Source organism: Pelophylax lessonae (assembly GCF_965119305.1).
Source record: "Pelophylax lessonae genome assembly, chromosome: 4".
NCBI lineage: Eukaryota > Metazoa > Chordata > Amphibia > Anura > Ranidae > Pelophylax > Pelophylax lessonae.
In genome coordinates this window covers 38,841,940-38,866,131 of record NC_138771.1, presented here as the reverse complement: position 1 = coordinate 38,866,131, position 24,192 = coordinate 38,841,940, and positions in this window count along the sequence as shown.

Genomic DNA, 24,192 nt, shown 5'->3' with positions numbered 1-24,192 from the left:
GTGGGGATCTGACAGCTCCATCTCCGCACACAGAGCAGAGACGGAGCTGTCATCCGCCTGCTCAGCGGGGATTGGCTTAGCGATCCCCCCCCCCCCCACTTAGCAGAACGGACTCCGAACCTCAGAACGGACTACTAAGAACCCATAGTAGGTGAAAGGCTACTGCCTACCTCAGAAATCCCACTTAGGTGGGGAAATCAGAAGTAAAAGTAAAGAGAGGGAGGTAAGGGTGGCGCTGCCTTATATTGTGCAATATATTAAAGGGTGTAAAATCTTGTGTACTGTCCCTTTAAATACCAAATGTGAACGTGCAGCTAAACCCAAAAGACTGTTAAAACAAAATAAATAATATGAATAAGTGTACTAGCGCTGTAAATATGCAAACAGATAGTGAGGTCCCTACAAACAATCTCTATAACTCAAATCTACACCTTTATATAAACATAAAAATGTTGTGAGTGTAAATCCGCGCTAAAAATTGAACAGTCCCAAAAAAAATCTGGCAGCAAAATACAAACATTGACGATAATGTAGAAAAAAGTAAAGTTCATATGCGGCGCTAAAGGCGGTAGATGAAGCAATCGATCACCAGCTTCAATAAGGATAAATAATGGAACCAAGGAGAGAGATTCAAACTGCTTACCAGACGGAGAAAAACAATAAGCCTGTCATCAAATCCTCTTTGGTAACCTGGGCAGTGGCGGCCGGTCTATGGGGGGCCGCCCCCCCCCCAATCAGCATCTATCAGCATCTTCAAGGAAAGAAAAAAAATTACCATTTAAAGCCCACTAGGGGCGCCTGACCTATTGAAGTCTATGGGGGGGGGTGGGGTTTGGCATCCCACGTGCTGCCAGGCAGAGATGCCAATTGGCGGCCGTTGTGGGTGTCATCGGGGCGCAGAGCAATGCGCCCCGATACTCCCACTTCTACACGCCTAGTCCTGTGATTGGTCTAGACTCCAGCCTGGACCAATCATTCAGGACTCCCGTCTGACGTCGTCGTGGGGGCAGTGCGTGCGTCAGTCACAACCTTCCCTGTTCCCACCCACCATCAGACTCAGCGAGGAGAAGCAGCCGCGAGACGTCTCAGCCATGAGCAGGTAAGTGAAGAAGCCGCCCGCTACTTACAGTCTCCTCTGCCGCCGGCCGCCACTGATCTTCGATCCTTCGAGGCCGCTGGTCACGGGGCTCCTAGGCAGCAGGTGACAGGTCCTTTCAGCGCCATCGCCAGGCCACCGCGGCTTCTTCACTTACCTGCTCCTCCTAGCTGAGTCTGACGGCAGGCGAGAAGTGAAAATTCATAGTAAATCGATTCAATATCAAAATATAGCATGCAGAAAGAACACCACCAAATAGCTGTAAAAAGATCACTCGGCACCACAATGCATCTTTATATCTGCTTACCAGATAAACTAGCCTTCGGGGCAATGAAGCAATTGTATTTATATTAAGCTGAATCTCCTCATATGAAATCATTTGGCTCCCATACCAAACATGGTGAAAAAATCCAGTCATCAATTCCTCAGAAAAAATCAGCCGGAACCTTTATGCCTTGACTGGTCACCAAGCTACACTATGATTTTTTTTTCCAATGTTCATGCTGGACTTCGATCATCCTGTTCCTCTGTAATTGAGTGGACTTTCGGAGGTTCAGGGAACCCAGGTTACCAGAGAGGATTTGATGACAGGCTTATTGTTTTTCTCCGTCTGGTAAGCAGTTTGAATCTCTCTCCTTGGTTCCATTATTTATCCTTATTGAAGCTGGTGATTGATTGCTTCATCTACTGCCTTTAGCCCCGCTTAGGATCTTTACATTTATATAAACAATCTGTGCAACTTAGTGCATACAAATGTGCAATAAAAAATGAAAATATAATGAATTAAAATCCATGGCAATTCTTTAAAATCTAGATCTATATAATCTTATAGCCTAGGCCATCTTTATGTAGAGCAACAATTCTTTTTTTCAGATCCTCGGAGAGTTCTTTGCCATGTTGAAATACCAGTGACCAGTATGAAAGAGTGAGAGCGATAACACCAAATTTAACACACCTGCTCCGCATTCACACCTGAGACCTTGTAACACTAACGAGTCACATGACACGGGGAGGGAAAATGGCTAATTAGGCCCAATTTGGGCATTTTCACTACTTAGGGATATACTGTATTTTCTGGATATAAGACTACTTTTGAACCTCAAAAAAATCCTCCAAAAATGGGGGGTCATCTTATACGCCGAGTATAATATCTCCAAGGTAACCTAAGTATAAGTATTACCAGTAGATGAAAATTAGGGGGGTCCTCTAATACACCCAGTCGTCTTATACGCCGGAAAATACGGTAATCACTTTTGTTTCCAGCGGTTTAGATATTAATGGCTGTGTGTTGATTTATTTTGAGGGGACAGCAAATTTACACTGTTATACAAGCTGTACACTCACTACTTTACATTGTAGCAAAGTGTAATTTCTTCAGTGTTGTCACATGAAAAAATATAATAAAATATTTACAAAAATTTGAGGGGTGTACTCACTTTTGTGAGATACTGTATATACAGGCGGTCCTCAGGTTACAAACATCCGACTTACAAACTAGGGATGATCGAACTTTTCAAAAGTTCGGTTCGGCCAGAACATCCGAACTTCCCGAAAGTTCGGCCCGGATTTCAGAACCCCATTGAAATCAATGGCACCCGAACTTCGGTAATCAAAAAACACCATTTTGAAGCCCTAAAACCCAATAAATGCCCCTAAAAAGGGCCTAGGGTTCTGGGTCATACCCCAGGGACTATTAATCACACAAAAAAAGTTCTTAAAAAGTGTCATTTTTGATAGAGAGCCAATTATTGAAAAAATTAAAAAAAAAAAAAATTCTTTGGATTTAGTATCTGGGGGGTCTAAAAAGTGTACCTGTGAAGTTTCAGCTCTGTAGCATGTCCAGAACCATAAAAAAAAGATCATTTGTATTTTGTCACTTATAGAACAGGTTAGTGGCTTCTCGCTTTTCACACCTTGCCGGTTTAGTAGCAAGCGTTTTTTTGGGCATTTTTTGGGGTCTTTTCAGGCAGGCAAAACATCTGAACTTGTGTATACGGCATATATACCACTATACACAAGTTCAGATGTTTTGCCTGCCTCCAAAGAACCCAAAAAATGCCCAAAAAAACGCCTGCTACTAAACTGGCAAGGTGTGAAAAGCGAGAAGCCACTAACCTGTTCTATAACTGACCTAATACAAACAATCCTTTTTTTTTATGGTTCTGGACATGCTACAGAGCTGAAACTTCACAGGTACACCTTTTAGACCCCCCAGACACAAAATCACACAAAAAAAGTTCTTAAAAATTGTAATTTTTGATAGGGAGCCAATTATTGAAAAAATTAAAAAAAAAAAAAAAATCTTTGGATTTAGTATCTGGGGGGTCTTAAAAGTATACCTGTCAAGTTTTAGCTCTGCAGCATGTCCAGAACCAGAAAAAAAAGATTGTTTGTATTTTGTCACTTATAGAACAGGTTAGTGGCTTCTCGCTTTTCACACATTGCCGGTTTAGTAGCAAGCGTTTTTTTGGGCATTTTTTGGGTTCTTTGGAGGCAGGAAAAACATCTGAACTTGTGTATAGTGGTATATATACCACTATACACAAGTTCAGATGTTTTGCCTGCCTCCAAAGAACCCCAAAAAATGCCCAAAAAAACGCTAGCGTCAAAAAAAAAAAACGCTCAGGTGTGTTGTTGCAGGCATTTTTTGGGGGTTTTTGGAGGCAGGCAAAACATCTGAACTTGTGTATAGTGGTATATATACACACATACTTCACACTTAGACATATATAGGTGTGATAGGAGCGTAACTATATTGGTGTTAATTATTTCATTAGCGCAAGTAGTTTTTTCTGCTCCTTTCACACCTATATATGTCTAGGTGTGTATATACATATAAGTATGTGTGTATATATACCACTATACACAAGTTCAGATGTTTTGCCTGCCTCCAAAGAACCCAAAAAAATGCCCAAAAAAACGCTAGCATCAAAAAAAAAAAAAAAAAACGCCCAGGTGTGTTGTTGCAGGCATTTTTTTGGGTTCTTTGGAGGCAGGCAAAACATCTAAATTTGTGTATAGTGGTATATACACACACAAGAAACTGAGAATTTTATGTATAATATGGTTCCTGCGCTATCTTGGATTTTTTTCAATCACCCTGATGCTGCACCACGGTACTGATAGTATGAAACAGTTTAGAATGCTAATAATTTAGGGGGGTTGTAGTGCGCTTCTGGGTGTTTAAAATGTATTATATTAAAAATGTCTTCTATGTTTATATTTCTCTCTTCCACAAAATCAAAGACCTCCATGATTGCTGCAGGAATTGCTGCAGAAATGCATTTTAAACACCCAGAAGCACACTACAACCCCCCTAAATTATAAGAAACTGAGAATACTGTACTCAACACTAAGTAAAGGTAAAGCACAAGGGGGATTAGCGGCACCAGACTTTAAAAGGTGATATAATGCCATAGTGATGTCACGATTGGTGGAAATCAAAATACATTTTTACCCATCATAAATCATGGGTAAAAATTGAAAATATTTGGGTACCACACAAGTATAGAAAGTTAGTTGTAAATACACACGTGTTGATTAGAAATGCATTTAGAGTTTGGGATTTAATTTAAAAGCAAGCAAAATGGGAGTATAACTCACCATTCATTTCACTCACAGGGATAAAATATTTCTTACCGGGAAATGGAACACAATTTGGTGATTGGATAATAGATAAAAATGCACAGATAAAGGATATAATGATAAAGGGAAAGATATTTTTATATCAGGATTTGAAACAGAAAAAAGGAATTATTGACTTTAAACGAATGGCGGTATTTCCAGCTGAGACACTTCATATTAACATTACCCCAGACCATTGGGTCAGAAGAGGAACTTCTTCCATTTGAATGTCTGTGTAATTCGTAAATGGAGTTAAAACATGGTATTTTTCAGATTTATAAAATACTCACAGCAGAGCTGGGAATACCCCCATTCATTGAAAAGTTGGAAAATGAATTGGGATCACATTTGGAGGTGCACCCATTGAGTAAAGTAATGAGAGCTATCCATAATATGGCGGTGGATATAAACTTGATAGAGATGAATTTAAAAAGTTTTCGTAGGTGATATATAACGCCTGTGGAAGCAAATAAAGAAATACCAATTAGAAAAATCCTCATTGTGCTGGCGAGGATGTGATCAGAGGGTCACAATAGTGCATAAATAGTGGAAGTGCCCAAAGATACTGGAGTATTGGCAAAGAGTGTGGCAGTATATAAAAGAGATTATGGATATAGAGAATAAAGATGACCCATGGGTATGCCTATTTCATAAAACAAGCAGTCCAATAATGCAATAAAGGAGTATGGTATTGCCCCCTTTGATGAATGCAGCAAAGGGGGCAATACCAGAAAAATGGGGAGACCCAGAGAGTCCCACGATAAAGGAATGGTTTAAAAGAATTGAGTTTATTTATGAATTGGAATTTTTAAGTAGCTGTGAAGAAGATCAATTAGAGAGGTTTAACACCACTTGGAAAAATGGGTAGAATTCAAATGAACGAGGAAATACATGGAGATAAGGGGTGAAAAGAAAAAGAAAGAGAAAAACAGAAGGGACGAAAACAAAGAAGGTGGTAGGAGAAATAGGGTAATTGGTAAAATATGGAGAAGGGATAGGTGGGAGGGAGCGGGAGGGAGCGGGAGGGAGCAGGAGGGAGGTGGGGGGGGGGAGAGAAGGGAACAGGGATTTTTTTTTTTTATTTTCTTCTTTTTGTAATATGAATGTATGTATATGTTGAATTGTTTGCGGTTTTATCTTCCTTGTTGGTATATAAAAAACAGATAGAAAAGATGATGTAAAAAAAAAAAAGGGGGGAAAAAAAAAAAGTTTAAAAATAACACCTATATATCTTAACGTTGTAAGACCGCGCAATTGTCAGTTAAAATAACGCAGTGCCGTATCGCAAGAAATGGCCTGGTCATTAAGGGGGGTAAAGCATCTGGAGCTTAAGTGGTTAAACCTTCTCTCTGAACACGGACAGGCTCTTTTCAATCACAATAAAGCCAATAAAATGAATAGGCAGCCTGCCATCCTATTTTTTATGATTAGCATTGGCTAGATGTAGACTAGGCTCAGCACAGATCTTCAGAATTAAAAATAAACACAGAGAAGTGTAATGTAAAGATAGACACACTGTGAGTGCTCAAGTGTTTGAGGAAATATGGAAGAGAGATGTTTAAATATAAAAAAAAAAAACTCCTCTTGTACTCTAATCCAATCCTTATGATGTTCATGGATCTTTCCTGGCCCTGCGGCTCTCACCAGACTAGGGAAATCATCAATGCTAAAATAACAAAAAGAGAGAGCAGCCTAGTGCAACACCTCAGATACCACTTAAATGTATGAAATGTGTTAAAATACTCACAGCATGATTAAATAACAAGCAAATCATCTTTACCAAAATCAGGGTCTCTTCGTATCTCCAGAATTTTCATACTCAATAAAAAGACCTCTTTGGCAACTGCCAAAGAGGTCTTTTTTTTTCTGTGGTCCAGAGTGCCTCATTGATTGATTTTTTTGCTTTGTAATATCATTTCTTTTTTTTTTTTTTTTTTTTTTAAGTTTTAAATTTTTATTGAAATTCTGAACTTACAAACATTATGTTCAACATATGAAATTTCCAAAAAATACCAAAGTCGTGACAATTCCACATATAAGAGTATAGCATAGGTAATAACCTTTGAACCATCCTTCCTACATCTACATATAACCAAACCTAACAGTATAATCCATCCTCACAAGGTAAGTGGTAGTACAGTCCATTAACTTCTTATGATAAATTGGGCAATTTGAATTTTGCAATCCACGCTTCCCAATGCTGTAGGAACCACATTCTCTTTTCATGTATAGAGGCATATGAGTGTTCAAACTAGCATTGTACATGAACCCTAGATATAACCTCTGATACTGAAGGCACAATCAATGATTTCCATTGGTTCACTATCACTAGACATGCTGCAAATAGAATATGAAGTATTATTAATATTGTGATAGAATGTCTGATAGGTCATTATTCCTTACCATTCACTTTGTAGTCAGTTGTCAGTAGTCAGTTGAACCTTGTCTCCATTGTATCCTATCTGGTTTCCTATCTGAGGTCTCTCACTTGGACATGCATTCCTTCAGCATTTTTATCAATGCATGTGTAAGTAGTTTCTTTTTACATGAACATGTTTTGTGTGTTTGTGTTTTTTTTAATAACTATTAACTTGGTGTAGAATGGATACATACATATATATACAGTCTAGAACAGCCTTTTTCAACCAGGGTGCCGACTGCCCAGGCACCCTGGGGTGCCTTGGGGTTTCTGCAGGGATGACTTGGCAAAATGCCTAAAAAATGATCAAAAATTGTATACACGCCAGCAGGTGGATGAAGCCTTCATTTTAGTTACACAAAGCCACAGGTTTTCATTATGCACCATTAACTTGCAAGACACTGGCATTCTAACAACCAATGATGTCATTAGTTAATAAGGAGGATGTCTGTGGCCTCCACAGCATCCTTGTTTGACCCTTCTGTGCCCCTCTCCTTCAGCACTGGGGTGACATAAGCTGACTGATAGAGAGAAATTGAAGGAGAAGAGAAAAATTAGAATTAGGGTGTCCTACGTGTGGATGTTGCTACATTGTGTAAAGCTGAAACAAATTACCATGGAAGTTGGCCCATGCCCCAAACTTATTAGCAAAAAACAGGGATACAGAAAAAGTAGGGGTTTACAAGGCCGATTGGGAGAAGGAAGACCAGGATACAAACAACTAAAAGTAAATCAGTTTATTGATACATGTAAAATATGTGTATAGATGAGGGTGTCACAACCCACCTGGGGTCTTGCAGTGGAGAGGGAACCCAGTTGCAGTGGAACAGCACTCCTTTACAATCACGACCCTCAGGAGTCCCTGGAAGTGGGAACAGGGCCCCGTAGGGTCTGTGGTGGCACGGAGGCCTTTAATGAAGAGGAGGAGGTAAGGTCGACAATTCTGGAGTCAGGTCTGGCAGGCAATCAAGGAGTATCCACCTGAGGGAGAAAGGATCAGGAACCAGGAACACAGACAATGCAATTAGCAGACACACAGGAGCAAGGAAAATAACCAAGCACTGACTGGAAGGTGTGCTTGGTTTATATAGGGAGCCAGGATCACATGACCTGCCACCTCCCACCAGTAGGTGGGGCTGCCAGGGGCTATAAAGGGAGGTCAGAGACCCAGCGCCATCTTGGTTTGCTTCATAGAACCTGATCTTACCAGATCTTCAACTCTCCTCTCTCCCTCTGTGTAAAACACTGTAACCGCATGGCGGCCGCCATCTTGCCATGACAGTGTGCCGCTGCAGTCCTCAGAGGTGAGGGGAGGAGAAGGAGCCACCGCAGACCCGGAAGGGGTGTCTCTGCCACCGGCAAGCACCGAGACTCTGTTGCGAGAACGCCGCAGGCGCCCAGACGCAGGTGAGTACGCGGCAGTGCCGTGACAGAGCCTCCTTCCTAAACGCGACCTCAGGGCGCGAAATAGGGTTGGTCGGCCAGGGTGTCTTCTGTGGAAAGCTCTAATCTTGGCAGGTGCATGAACATTCTTAGCTGGCTCCCAGGATCTTTCCTCTGAGCCATACCCTTTCCAGTGGATGAGATACTCCAGATTTCCCCTACGACGCTTGGAATCGAGAATCTCTTGGACTTCAAACTCTTCAGAGCCATCCACAACCACTGGAGAGGGTGGAGCAACAAAACGGGAAGGAAATCTGTTGGGTTTCCAAGGTTTTAGGAGGGATACATGAAAAACTGGATGTAACCTGTAGGTGGAAGGGAGATCCAGGCGGACGGCCACAGGAGATAGGATCTCGGTTATAGTGAAAGGCCCTATGTAACGTGGTCCCAACTTCCGTGAGGGGCAAGACAGACGCATATGTTGTGTGGACAGCCAGACTTTGTCTCTTGGCACATAGGCTGGTGCTGGGGACCTTTTCTTGTCTGCATATCCTTTGTAGCGTTGTTGTGCTATTTTCAGGGTCTGGTACAACATAGGCTTAAGATGTCTAAGTTTGTTCAGTTGTGAGGCTACATCGGGCACTGTGTTTGGACAAGGTAGCTCTGGAAGGGCACATGGATGGAAACCATTGTTGGCATAAAAAGTTGTCATCTTGCTGGAGTGGTGCATGTGGTTGTTGTAGGAGAACTCTGCTGCGGGATGCAGAGATAACCAGTCATCTTGCAGATGTGTAGTGAAACAACGAAGATATTGCTCTAGAATCTGGTTGGTACATTCTGTTTGGCCGTTGGTCTGAGGATGGTAAGCCGAGGATAAACATAGTTGGATCCTTAGATGACGACAAAAATGGGACCAGAAACGGGAGGGGAACTGGGACCCACGGTCAGTGATGATGGTTTGGGGTAATCCATGTATCCGAAAGATGTTTTGCAGGAACAAGGAGGCAGTCTTTGAAGCAGATGGAAGTCCTACAGAAGGAATGAAATGTGCCATTTTTGTGAATCTATCCACTACCACCATGATGGTGTTGTGTTTGTGTGATAAGGGTAGATCCACAATAAAGTCCATGGCTATGTCGGTCCATGGTCCTCGAGGAACTGCAGGAGGTTGGAGAAGACCCACAGGTTTTATCTTTGGGGTCTTTGATCGAGCACAGACATCACAAGAAAGGACATAATCCCTGACGTCCGATTTAATAGAAGGCCACCAATAATAATGGCTAATGTTTTCAAATGTCTGGGTAATTCCTCCATGGCCTGCTGAAAGGGTATCATGGAACTGGCCAATTACCTCAGATTGGAGTGAAGGTGGTATATACAGTTGTTCACCATGGTACCATAAGCCTTGTTTCTGGATCAGAGGAGGTATCATCACCGGTGGTTGGACCGATGAATTGCGTAAACGGTCTAGGAGTGATACCTGTATTGCTAGGAATTGGTTTGGAGGTAGGATGGTGTCTTGGGTTTGATCTGTTGGGTTTGTCTTTTCATACATGCGTGATAGAGCATCTGCCTTTTGATTTTTTTGACCCAGGGCGGTAGGTGATCTGCAAATTAAATCTGGAAAAGAATAAAGCCCAGCGGGCTTGACGGGGACGCAGTCTCTTAGCAGTACGTAGGTACTCTAGATTACGGTGGTCTGTATATACAGTTACAGGTAAGGGTGCTCCTTCAAGGAGATGGCGCCATTCCTCTAGAGTGTTTTTGACAGCAAGAAGTTCCCTTTCGCCCACGTCGTAGTTTATTTCAGCGGGCAGGAGTTTTCGTGAGTAGAATGCCACGGGGTGAAGTCGATCATCCCTCTCACCTCTTTGGGACAGGATACCCCCAATGGCAATATCGGAGGCGTCAACTTCAAGGAAGAAGGCCTTCGTAGAATCAGGCTGGATGAGAATAGGAGCCTGGGTAAACAGTTCTTTTAGTTTCTCAAAGGCCTCTTGAGCTTGGTTGGTCCATGTGAACAGGTTGTGGCTTTTTGTCAGGGCTGTAATGGGGGAGCATACCTGGGAAAAACCTCTGATAAAACGTCTATAGAAATTGGCAAACCCAATGAAGCGCTGTACAGACTTCTTGTCCTTAGGGGTAGGCCATTCCAGGATAGCTGTGATCTTACAAGGGTCCATTTGTATTTGCCCCGGAGAGATCAAGTACCCCAGGAATTCCACGGATTCTGGATCAAAAACACATTTCTCCAATTTGGCATAGAGTCTGTGCTCACGGAGACGGAGAAGTACCCTTCTCATATGCTCGTTATGTTCAGCAGAAGAAAAGGAGAAGATCAGGATGTCGTCTAGATATATTACGACGAAAGAATCCAGTATATTACGGAAGACATCATTCAGGAAGTGCTGGAATGTGGCCGGAGCATTGCAGAGCCCGAAGGGCATGACGAGATATTCAAAATGTCCGTAGCGTGTCCTGAATGCTGTCTTCCCCTCATCCCCCTTGCGTATGTGGACCAGGTTATATGCCCCTCGTAGGTCTAGTTTCGAGAAAATCTTTGCTTTTCTTAATCGATCTAGGAGCTCGGGTATCAGAGGTAAGGGATATCGATTTTTAATAGTGATGTTATTCAAGGCACGGTAGTCAATACATGGGCGAAGACCTCCATCTTTCTTACCAACAAAAAATATACCTGCTCCTGCTGGTGACGTTGAAGGTCTGATGAAACCTTTGGCGAGGCTGTCAGAAATGTACCCTTTGAGGTGCGCGAGTTCAGTTTCCGACAGAGGGAATACACGTCCATAGGGGATAGGGGCACCTGGGAGCAAATCGATTGGACAATCATATGGACGTCTTGGGGGCAACTGATCTGCATTCTGTTTGTTGAAGACATCCTGGAATTCCTTGTATTTGTCTGGCAAGATAACTGGAGGGTCAAGGTTTATCCTGAGTAGATGCGTGGGTGTCTCTTTTAAGCAAGTGGTGGTGCAAAAGGTGGAAGAGAAGGTGAGAGTACCCTTGATCCAGTCTATCGCTGGATTGTGGTCGCGAAGCCAGGGAATGCCAAGGATGAGTGGGAATATTGGTGAGGGTACAATATCCAAATTGATAGTCTCTTTATGGTGACCAAGGAGGAGACAGATGGGACCGGTTTCATGTAGTACAGGTCCAGTTTTGATAGGAGTCCCATCTACCACGAATAGGGATAACGGCCGTGACTTAAGTTGCATAGGCAGATGATGTGATCGGACTAAGGTCTGGTCTATAAAACACCCGCTGGCTCCGGAGTCGATGATGGCTGTAATCTGGAGATCTCTACTTCCCCACTGGAGAGAAAGAGAAACAGATAAGTAAGAAGCAGTGGATGGAACAGTAGAAGTCCAGGAAGAAGGGGCTAAGGAACCCTTACCAGGTGAGGTTGTGGGTCGGACTGGGCATGACCGGAGTTGGTGATCGGCTTTCCCACAATAGAGACAGAGTCCTTGAGAACGGCGTCTCTTGCGTTCTTCTTCCGTTAGTGGACGACGAACCATGCCTATTTGCATAGGTTCTTCAGATGAGGAATAGGACGGAGAAGCAGAAGGCATAGGGCCTGGGGAATCAAAGGACCGGAGATTAGCTGGAGCCTGTCTCTCACTTCTTCGTTCACGGAAGCGTCGGTCTAATTGGGTGACTAGGAGGATCAGACCCTCCAAGGAAGGGGGTACCCCAACTCTGACTAATTCTTCTTTTAAGGCCTCGGATAGTCCTAGTCGGTACTGTTCTATCAGGCCAGTTTCATTATAACCAGTGTCAGACGCCAACTCCCGGAAATCCGTGGTGTAGTCCTCCACAGGTCTTCTTCCTTGCCGGAGGGAACGGAGGGCTGAGCGAGCAGCGGAGGGTCTCAAAGGATCATCATATAATGTACACATAGCTGCGGCAAAAGAGTCCCAGGTCTCCAATATTGGACTTTTTGAGTGCAGGAGTTGGTGTGCCCAGGTTTGTGGTTGACCTGACAGCAAGGCAATGGTTGTGCGGACCTTCACATAATCATTGGGGTAGGTGCGTGGTTTTAGGACGAAGAGTAGTTCACAAGCTGTGATGAATGATCGCAGTTCAGACTTCTTTCCAGTAAACTTGTCAGGCATAGGAATGGCTGGTTCTGGGAATGCAGTTAGTACCGGACCAGTGGCTGGGGGTGAGTCTGGAAGGGGTACAGACTGAGCCCTTCTTTGTTCATGTTGAAGAAGCATAGCGTTACTGGCTTGTAGATCTTGGACGGCTTGAGCCAAGGCTGTCATCTGTTGGGTGAGAGCAGTAATAGCTTTGGCTGTTCCTGCGGGTTCCATTTTTGCTGCTTGGTTATTATGTCACAACCCACCTGGGGTCTTGCAGTGGAGAGGGAACCCAGTTGCAGTGGAACAGCACTCCCTTACAATCACGACCCTCAGGAGTCCCTGGAAGTGGGAACAGGGCCCCGTAGGGTCTGTGGTGGCACGGAGGCCTTTAATGAAGAGGAGGAGGTAAGGTCGACAATTCTGGAGTCAGGTCTGGCAGGCAATCAAGGAGTATCCACCTGAGGGAGAAAGGATCAGGAACCAGGAACACAGACAATGCAATTAGCAGACACACAGGAGCAAGGAAAATAACCAAGCACTGACTGGAAAGTGTGCTTGGTTTATATAGGGAGCCAGGATCACATGACCTGCCACCTCCCACTAGTAGGTGGGGCTGCCAGGGGCTATAAAGGGAGGTCAGAGACCCAGCGCCATCTTTGTTTGCTTCATAGAACCTGATCTTACCAGATCTTCAACTCTCCTCTCTCCCTCTGTGTAAAACACTGTAACCGCATGGCGGCCGCCATCTTGCCATGACAGTGTGCCGCTGCAGTCCTCAGAGGTGAGGGGAGGAGAAAGAGCCACCGAAGACCCGGAGGGGGTGTCTCTGCCACCGACAAGCACCGAGACTCTGTTGCGAGAACGCTGCAGGCGCCCAGACACAGGTGAGTACGCGGCAGTGCCGTGACAGAGGGATACAAAGGAAAGAAATCCCTCATATATTTATTCATATAATATGTTCCCTATCATGGGAAAAAATACATGCTTCAAGCTGATGTTGAAGTGTTTCGCATAAGGCTTCATCAGGGCCAGAGAGACCGAGCAATACCGATATTTCTCGCGTGTAAAGATAATATTGGCAGGATGGAAGACCAAGTCCCTATGACACAGTATATGATTATGGTGACGGCTGTGAATGTTGAACAGTATTTATGATCATTCCTCAATCGGGTGATGTTATTCCACAGAATCGTTATGGCATTGCTAGAGTGTATACCTCTATGTAGATATTTCCAAAAACCAAAAAACAGGAGAGAAATGGTAGTGAAGCTCATTAACTCATTAGTCCATTTTATTGCCATAGAGAGCCCTCATCCAAACACTGCTTTAAGTCCTCTTGTTAAGGAATAGAGGGTATGCCAGACAATAAGGGGAGTATACTTAATATTGTCCCGAGGGATATTGAGGCAGGATAGTGAATGGTTTAGATTATGGACCATCCCAAGCAATGATTTCCATTCATGACCAACAAAAATAGCCTTAATACTAGTAGTCCTCCATAGGTCCTGCCATTGTGTAAAGCTATTAGAATATTTTTTTCTTTTTACATTTTAGAATGGGGTGCCTCGAGACTGTCCTCAATTTTAAAGGGTGTCTAGACTGGAAAAGGTTGAGAAACACTGGTCTAGAATATATCATTTTATATATATATATATATAATTTTCTCCTGATGAAGACTCTTTATGACTTGAAATGCATTGAGGTTCTCTTGTTGCCATTCGAATGACACCTTAACGGATGGAACTTCATATGATGCAGAGCTTTACTGATGCATTGGTTGTTATATACTCTTGATGTTTGGTGATTTTTTTAATCCTTGGCAATAAAGTATAAATTTTCCAACACTTTCTTTTATTAGTCAATTTGGTACTGCTAAAGTCCCAGCAGTTACCCCTTTTTTTGAGTAATTACAGTCCAATAGGGCATAGGTACCTTTTATGACACAGATTGGGATTTAGCAACAAGCAAACTGCAATAGGTTCAACTCTGCTGATGTGTTCCAAGAGACAAGCCCTCTTCCTCAGAGCTGACTCAGGTTCAGCTTTGAGGAAGAGGGTTTGGTCCTTGAAACTCATCAGAAGCATGCATTTACTGCACATTTGTGCAGTTGCTGAAGAGGTCTTTCTATTTAGTATTCAGGTTATGGCGATGCAAAGAGATTCTGGGTTCTGGATAAAATGATATACTTGCTTTTTTATCCTTTTGTGAGTATTTTAATTTTTGTACATTTAGGTGATGTCGGAGGTGTTTCACTAGCCCAATGTTGTCATGTACCTGGCAGGAGACTGAAATGACAAGGATGGTCTCTATTGTATCTCCTGCTCAAGCACCCCTGGAAGTTGAAGGCAGTGCCAAGGAACAGGAGGAACACAAGTGAAAGAAGATGTTGATTGCAGAACCTTGGCTTGGAGATGACATTGACGACTTTAAAGCTCCAGCAGACCATATGGTCAGAAGTTTCAGTTGAGAGATCAGCAGAACCATGAAGGAAAACAGCAGTGGTTAACCACTTGCTGACCGTGCTATAGTGGAATGATGTCCGCAGCGCGACCAGCTAATTCTGGGATGCTGTTGTGACGTGATCGCGCCCGCGGTTTGGTGCAGGTGGCATGCTCTGTCTGGAGGACACTGCTAATCAAAGATTTAGGTAAAGAGACAATCAGCGGCTCTTTACCACGTGATCAGTTGTGTCCAATCACAGTTGATCACGGATGTAAACAGAAGCCGATCATCTGCACTCCTTTCCTCATGCTGTCAGCATGAGGAGAGAAGAAGAGAACTGATAATCAGCTTTTGTAAAAGGGATATCTACACTGTTTATCTAGCCACTGATTATCAGTGTCCTGATAATCAGTGCATTCTCAACAATGCCCACCAGTTCTCCCAATCAGTGCCCACCCTTTCACGCAAATTTGTGTCCACCAGTGCTGCCAATAAGTGCCCAGAAGTGCTGCCAATCACTGTCCATCAGTACTGCCAATCAGTGACCATTAGTGCCTCCTCATCAGTGTCACCTATTAGTGCTGCCTACCAGTGCCCATTAGTGCCGCCCATCAGTATCCCCTATCGGTGCCCATCAGTGTAACCTATCAGTGGCCCTCGGTGCCACCTATCAGTGCAGCCTCATCAGTGCCTCCTCATCAGTGCCCACCAGTGTGCCACTTCATCGGTGCCCATCAGTACAGACTCATCAGCACACATCAGTGAAGGAAAAAAATTACCCGTTTGCAAAATGTTATAACAAACTATAAAAATGTTTTTTTTCTACATTTTCGGTCTATATTTGTGTATTTACAGTATAAATAAATAAAAATTAAAAAAACCCAGTGGTGATTAAATATCACTAAAAGAAAGCTTGATTTGTGTAAAAAAAAAAATGATAAAAATTTTGTTTGGGTACAGTGTTGCATGACCGTACAACTGTCATTCAAAGTGCGGCAGCGCTGAAAGCTGAAAGTTGGCCTGGGCAGGAAGGGGGTAAAAGTGCCAAGTAGGCAAATGGTTAAAGGGGAACTCAATTTGAGCTGCAGGTTTAGAATGGCAGAGTCCACCAGTAATCCTAACAGGCAGGTGGCAGAAATACACAAGTGACTGTAGCTAGCTCTAGAGGAGTTCACAGCAGACACTAGGTGATTGGGTGAAACAGAATTAGAGACAGTAGGGAAGTGACATAGAAGTCAGCATAGGGCGGTCAGCGCATCAAGATCTTGGATGAAGCAGAGGTCAGGATTTAGAGACAGCGGTACATAGCAGGATCTGAAATCAGGTAAGGGTAGAGTTAGGTCATTAAAAAGATACAGGTCAGAATGCAAAGAACAAGCTGAAGACCAATCCGAACTGACCCTGGGTTATGGCATCCATTAAGTAGGCCGCCTGGCACCAATACTAACTGTGAGCATGCACATGTGTCCCACAGTTTGGTGGGTCTCACAGTTTGTCCCAAGTGAAACCCCTCTTGAGGCTAGTGATGACTGAACTATGGCTGGGGGGGACCCCAATGAAAGAACAAACCTGAGCCAGCAATTCAGGGGAAGTCTCTTCAAGAGTTAACATGACAATCTCTAGGCCCTACTTCATGCTTGTACTCACTGTGCCCTGGGTACGTGAACGCTTTACTGCATTACCAAACAGCTTCTGTACTGTGTGCCTCCATATCAGACCCTCTGTGGACTTCCTGCAAACTGCTCCCAGGAACTTTGGCCATTGGCCCCCAGCTCTCTCTGTGCTGGGACCCCGATAGCCTCCTCTAAACTTCAGCTAAGTGACCTAGAGGGTCACAGCCCTCATTCTGGGTCTTCTACCAAAGGACAAGGGCCCTGCTGTTTTAATCCCCAGCCTATTTATACACACCTTAGCTCTTTACTGGTTATTCTTCCTGCTGGGGATTGGCTGAGGCTGTATGAATGTGCAAGTTGAGGGTGTGCCTCTTCCTAAACACTAAATTCTGGAACTTATCTGAAGCCAGGGGGAAGCAGTTGCACATGCAACAAGCAGAACCCAGAACAGTCAAAAGCAACCAAACTGTATTCCACTGGCTACAGAGGAGTTAAAAACTAAATTTGCCTCAATGCTACTAACAACCTAACTAGAAAGGTGCTATGCCTGGATTGGGGTCTGGAGTCCAGAAGCTTTAAAAAGTTTTGAGAGGGAAGAAGCCTCTAACCCTATGTTCAGGTTTTTTTCAAAGACCAGCAGACTGTGTGTGTGCAGGTATGCATACCCTTTATAGTAATTGGGCTGACCAGGGGGAAGCAGTTGAACATGCATCCAGCAGAACCCATAACAGTCAAAAGCAACCAAACTTTGCTCCACTGGCTACACAGGAGCCAAAACCTAAATTTGCCTCAATGCTAATAGCAACCTAACTAGGAAGGTGTTACACCTGGATTGGGGTCTGGCGTGAAGAGATTTCAAAGAGTATTGAGAAGGAATAAGCCTCTACCATTGTGTCCAGGTTTTCCCAGAGACCAGCAGGCTGTGTGTGTGCAGGTGCACACCCTTTATAGTCATGGGGCTGGCCTTAGTTCAAGGCTAATCAGCAGGTCCCTGGCCCAAAGGCCAGGGCATGGACCAGAGCAGCAGGGAGCAGAGAGAGGTAGAGAGTTGTACGTGAGCACAGCATTGCTGTGAGAGGCAGTGTGAGGGACCAAGCAAAAGGCCGAACCTTGAGGCCTGAGCAATGATACTAAAGCCGTGAGGAAAAGCTTTACGAATGACACAAATATTAATTTTCACAAAGTCTGCTGCTTCAGTGTTTTTAGATATTTTTGTCAGATGATACTATGGTATACTGAAGTATAATTACAAGCATTTCATAAGTGTCAAAGGCTTTTATTGAATGACAATTATATTAGGTTTATGCAAAGAGTCAATATTTGCAGTGTTGACACTTCTTTTTGAAGACTTCTGCAATTCTCCCTGGCATGGTGTCAATTAACTTCTGAGCCACATCCTGACTGATGGCAGCCGATTCTTGCATAATCAATGCTTGGAGCTTGTCAGAATTTCTGGGGGGTTTTTTGTTCATCCGCCTCTTGAGGATTAACCACAAGTTCTTAATGGTGTTAAGGTCTGGGGAGTTTCCTGGCCATGGACCCAAAATGTTGATGTTTTGTTTCCCAAACCACTTAGTTATCACTTTTGCCTTTTGGCAAGATGCTCCATCATGCTGAAAAAGGCATTGTTGTTTACTAAACTCTTCTTGGATGGTTGGGAGAAGTTGCTCTCAGAGGAGGTTTTTGTACCATTTTTTAATCATGGCTGTGTTCTTAGGCAAAATTGTGAGCGACCCCACTCCCTTGGCTGAGAAGCAACCCCACACATGAATGGTCTCAGGATGCTTTACTGGTGGCATGACACAGGACTGATGGTAGCGCTCACCTTTTCTTCTTCGGACAAACAATCAGAAAGGGGATTCATCAGAGAAAATGACTTTACCCCAGTCCCCAGCAGTCCAATCCCTGTACCTTTTGCAGAATATCATTCTGTCCCCAATGTTTTTCCTGGAGAGAAGTGGCTTCTTTGCTGCCCTTCTTAAAACCAGGTCATCCTCCACAAGTCTTCTCCTCACTGTTTGTGCAGATGCACTCACACATTCCTGCTGTTATTCCTGAGAGAGCTCTACACTTATGGTGCCCCGATCCCGCAGCTCAATCAACTGTAGGAGACGGTCCTGGCACTTGCTGGACTTTCTTGGGCCCTCTGAAGCCTTCATCACAAATGCAGTGGAAATTTTTTATTTATTTTTTTTATGGGATTTTCATGGCAAATAGGGACTTTGCAATTAGTTGCAATTAATCTGAACACTTTTCATAACATTCTGAAGTATTTGCAAATTGCCATCATACAAACTTAGGTAGAACTTGGTGAAAATGAATATTTGTGTCATTCTCAAAACTTTTGGCCATGGCTATACAAGAAGAAGCCAGGGGGCTTGATACCAGTTTTGCTTTTGTGTTGTGAATTGGTGATGGAAACCCCTTTTTTTTTTGTTGGATCTTTTATTTTCTCCTTGAAATAAAAATGGGCCAGCAAGCCTTCAAACAATTGGGTTGATTTTCTAAAAGGCAAATAGACAGTGCACTGCGCAAAGCGCAGTTGCACTCTTCAAGTGCAGTTCCCCCAGAGCTTAGTATATAAGGTAAAGACTCACTTTGCAAAGAATACCCAATCACGTGTAAGGAAAATTAAAAAAAGAAAAACAGCATTTTTGCTTGCTGATGATTGGATAATGGAAGTCAGCAGAGCTTCTGCTCATTTACTAAGCTCTGGAACTACTTCTCGTGCAGAGTGCAACTGCACTTTTTATTTGCCTTTGGTAAATCAACCCAATATTTACTGGCTGGAGTGAATGCAGAGGAAAGGCACTATACTTGACTGAAACCCCACAGATATCACAATCTGCTAAACTAATAAAAGTCCAAGACTGGGACTTCTGGGAACAGCACTCTTCTTGCCCTGCAGGTATTTACATTTTTCATCAGACTAAAAATCTTTCTGATTAGTAAAACTACCAGAAGAATGTTATTTCAATTGCGATCTCAAATTCCCAAGCAAGTAGGGGTGATCACTGATCAGTGTGGCACCCCTTCTTAACCCTCTTAGCGGCATTCCCGAGCGTGGCTCGGGGTTAAATTTCAGAGCCAAAAGCGGTAACCCCGAACCACACTCGGGGTACCGCCAGAAGCATCGCTGGATCCTGTAAGCAGGGTTAATTACCTTGTCACCGGGATCCAGCGATGTGTCCGGCGGTGTGTAGCGGCGGATCTTCCTCCCGATCCTCTCCATGCCCCGGCTTCCGTCTCCTGCAATGTGACGTGCACAGGGGGGTGGAAAATGGCGGCAAATTCAAATGTAAAACACACTGATACAATGCAAAATAAAAAAAAAATCACATTAGTTTGCCCCCCAGTGCCCTTTCCTGCAGTTTTACTGTACTTTTTATGTATATATATATATATATATATACACGCATATATATATATATATATATATATATATATATATATATATATATATATACACACGCATATATATATATATATATATATATATATATATATATATATATATATATATATATATATATGTATATATATATATATATATATATATATATGTTTATATATATATGTATATGTATATGTGTATATATATATATGTATATAATATATATTATTATATATATGTATATAAAAAAAAATCATATGTAAATAGTTGGTTTGGGCTGCTCATTCTTAAGAATTACATGCAAAATATTGGTACCGCTTTCAGCACCTAAAATCCGAAAGAATTATACCGCCAGGGAGGTTAAAAAAAAAAAAAAAAACACTGGCATTAGTCCAATTCCTAGTCTCCTAGTGTATGCTTGAATAAAGAAGACAATTTAAAGAAGAACAGAGCTGACCACTTACAATTCAAAATCTCCTATAAAACTGGGTACATTTCCAACTTTTCCTCTTGCATCCTGTTTTCCATGGAGGCAATGGATGGGTTAATGTCTAGAGCAAAGAACCATAAAGAAAGTAAAACTAGGGGAAAAAGAGCTAATCCTGTGATGAGAAGAGCTATGGCAGAATGGCAGACGGCGTGCTTGGTGAAGGTCAGTGTACAAGGGATGCTGTTACACCAACAATCAAAGGGGATTAAAACAGAGACTGCTGTGATGAATAAACCACAGACAGACTCAGAGCTTTTCCTTGATAACTTGTAATTAAATACTTCCATGATGAGAAAAAAAAAAAGAAAAAAAAATTCCATGTAGAGTATGTGTGCATGCAAATATAGTTGAGAATAAAGCCCCGTACACACACGCAGATCGTCGTCATACAAATGTTCGTCTTTTCTCCCCGGGATGTCGGTGTCTGTTGAAAAGTGCAAAGACAGCACAAGGACAGCACAAGAATTTTGTCCGCAGACTTCAGCTGACTGCAGAAGTGATGTCATGTAATGGTTAACTTTCCCTGTGTTTTTTATTTTCTGAGCATGCCCAGTCTTGCAAATCTGCGGTCTGTCGGCTGATTTCTGTACTGACAGGCGAACAATCGTCCGTTCTGGTGTCTGCAGACAAAAATTTTCATGTTTGCAAGAAAGACTCTTGTCCGCGGATTGTGTGCAGACATCTGTCGGAGGCACCATACTAACACGCATACAATCGGCAGATCTTTCGTCCGCCGACGTTTGTATGACGACGATCTGCGTGTGTGTACGGGGCTTAAGTTTGGTATGAGTAATGCTGAACCATTGACCAAACACCACATGTTAACCACCATGGAATATTAGTTACCTTTGCTGCTAAACTGACTGATCTTACAAAGCAGACCATTAGAAGATACATAAAAACAGTATAGTCATTGGGATGATTTACTAAAGGCAAACAGGCTGTTCACTTTTGCTGGGGAAGTTGCACTTTGCAAGGATGTGTTCCCCAGTACTTAGTGAATGAGGTGAAACTCTGCTGACTTCCATCATCTAATCACGTGCAAGCATGCTGGCTTTTTTATTTTCTTTGCATGCGATTGGGTATTCTTTGCAAAGTAAAACATCACCACATTTACTAAGATCTGTAGCAAATTCCTTTGTAAAGTTCAGCTTCCCTTACAAAGTGAACAGCTGTTAGTGCCGGTCCCAGGGCTGCCATTAGAAATTGCGGGGCCCCGTACAGACTACCTGGCAGGGCCCCCCTCAAGAAAATATTAAAGATATATTTAGCTAAAATAACAACAAAATCAATATTAGCAGACACAAATATAACATAACTCACATAATTCCTTGTAAATCTAAAAAAAAAAAAAAGATGTTAATAAATAAAAATGAAGATGAGATGAGAAAAATATACAGGCTGGGCAGTTGGAGCTCCTGGATCAGAGAGACAGAGGGAGAGAAACAAAGTTACAAATAAACTCCTGAGCAGAGATAACATTAGAGCCAGTGCTGGGAGGGGGGCCACACAGGGAGGGGGATTAGTGAGGGACAACTGTCTCTTTCTCAGCAGATAAAAGCTGGCAGCAGGGAGATCTTGTATTTGTTGTCCATCATTAATCCCCCTCTCTGTGTGGGCCCCCCTGTGTGCTCTGGCCCCCTACAACAGGGCTGATGGTCCCCCCCCTATAAGCGACACTGGCAGGTCCTGTGAGTATATATATTATTTAAATAAAGGGTATGGTGATTCCTGCAATACGGAGAGCACTAGATCTTTTTCTGTCTTTTATGTGGATTGTCTTTGCTTCCTATGAGAAAGATCTGAGGGATCTGAGCCAGAGTTCTACACCTGATTGGAATTATCCCCACTGGGGGGGTTGCTTAATCTGACCCGCTGGTGATACAGGGGTCAGATAGTGAGGTAAGAGGCTCACCTGTAAGGGTGGTGGAGAAGCACTGAGCACTTTGTCTTTAGCGGATTTTGCACGGAAGTATTATCCACGGGGAATTATCACTTTATCATTTAATATGGACTTTTTTTGCACAATATCTTCTGAGTTATTCAGTGGACCATCAGCACTTTGCACTATTTTGCACTTACATGGATTATTTTTTTCACAATATTTATGTATTTTTGATGTTTTTATTGATATAATATTGTTAGCACTATTTTACACTTTTTTCTGGCGCAGCATTATCGGATATTTTATATGTTTAGCTGAAGGTGTGTCCCTACGCCTTTAACCACTTCCCACCCAACAAAGTCATATGACGTCATGGACTTTGAGCGGGGATATCTGAATGATGGGTGCAGCTTCAGGCATCATTCTACTTTTTCTGCCGGCGATTCCCTGCACCATAAAACATATCATGGCAGCTGTTTGGTGTTTTTACAGGCGGCGGGATGGGGCACCCCTCCCCCGCCACCCTCCAGTGTATCTACCGACTCACCAGTGCAATAGACAAGTTGGAGAATGAAAGGGCAGATGGCGGCCGTTTTGCCATAGAGCTGACCGAGGACCAGATGGTCCCAAGTCATCTCTATGACCTTCGGAAGCCGGCACAATGTTATGAGGTCACGTCCAGCGTCGACAGTTGTAAATACTGCTGTTGCCTTGGCTGGAAAGCTGAGATCCTTTTTTATTTATTTTTTTTTTTTTATTCTAACCTTTCCAGCCTAGAGGAGAGATGTGGGGACTCATAGACCTCATCTCGCTGTAAAGAGGGCCTGCCATGCCCTATTACTTTTAGAAGGGATGTTTACATTCCTTGTAATAGGAATAAAAGTCATCAAAAAAAAATGTGAAAGTGTCAAAATATAAAAGTAAAATAAAGGATAAAAAAAAAAAATGTATCCAGAAGCGAATGCATCCAAACGTCATGCCCACATATGTAAAAGGTGTTTAAACCACACATGTGAGGTATCACTGCGAACATTAGAGTGAGAGTAGTAATTTTAGCCCAAGACCTCCTCTGTAACTCTAAACTGGTAACCTGTAAAAAATTTTAAAGCGTCGCCTATGGAGATGTTTAAGTACCGAAGTTTGGCGCCATTCTAAGAGTGTGCACAATTATAAAGCGTGACATGTTAGGTATCTATTTACTTGGCATAACCTCATCTTTCACATTATGTAAAAAATCGAACTAACAGGTGTTTTCTTTTTTTTAATTCATAAAACTGTTTTTTTTTCCAAAAAAAGCGCTTGAAAAATCGCTGCGCAAATACCGTGTGACATAAAAAGTTACAATGACCACCATTTTATTCCCTATGGTCTCTGCTAAGAAATCATATATAATGTTTGGGGGTTCTGAATATTTTCTAGCAAAAAAAATTATAATTTTTACATATAGGATAGAAGTGTCAGAATTTGGCTGGGTGGCAAGTGGTTATGGAGGAATGAACTCCATCCAGACATAATTGCATAATTGCCTTCATTTATCCATTGCTATATATCAGGGGCGTCAAACTAAATTTCATCATGGGGCCACATCAGCATTATGGCCGGCTGAATCTGTAAGACTAGATGACCAGAACAACCCACCCCCCCTTACATCAGATGTCAGATGTCAAGAGCGACCCCCCCCCCCACCATCAGAGATCAAGAGTCCCCCACCCTTCCTTACATCACAATGCACCCTCCTAACAT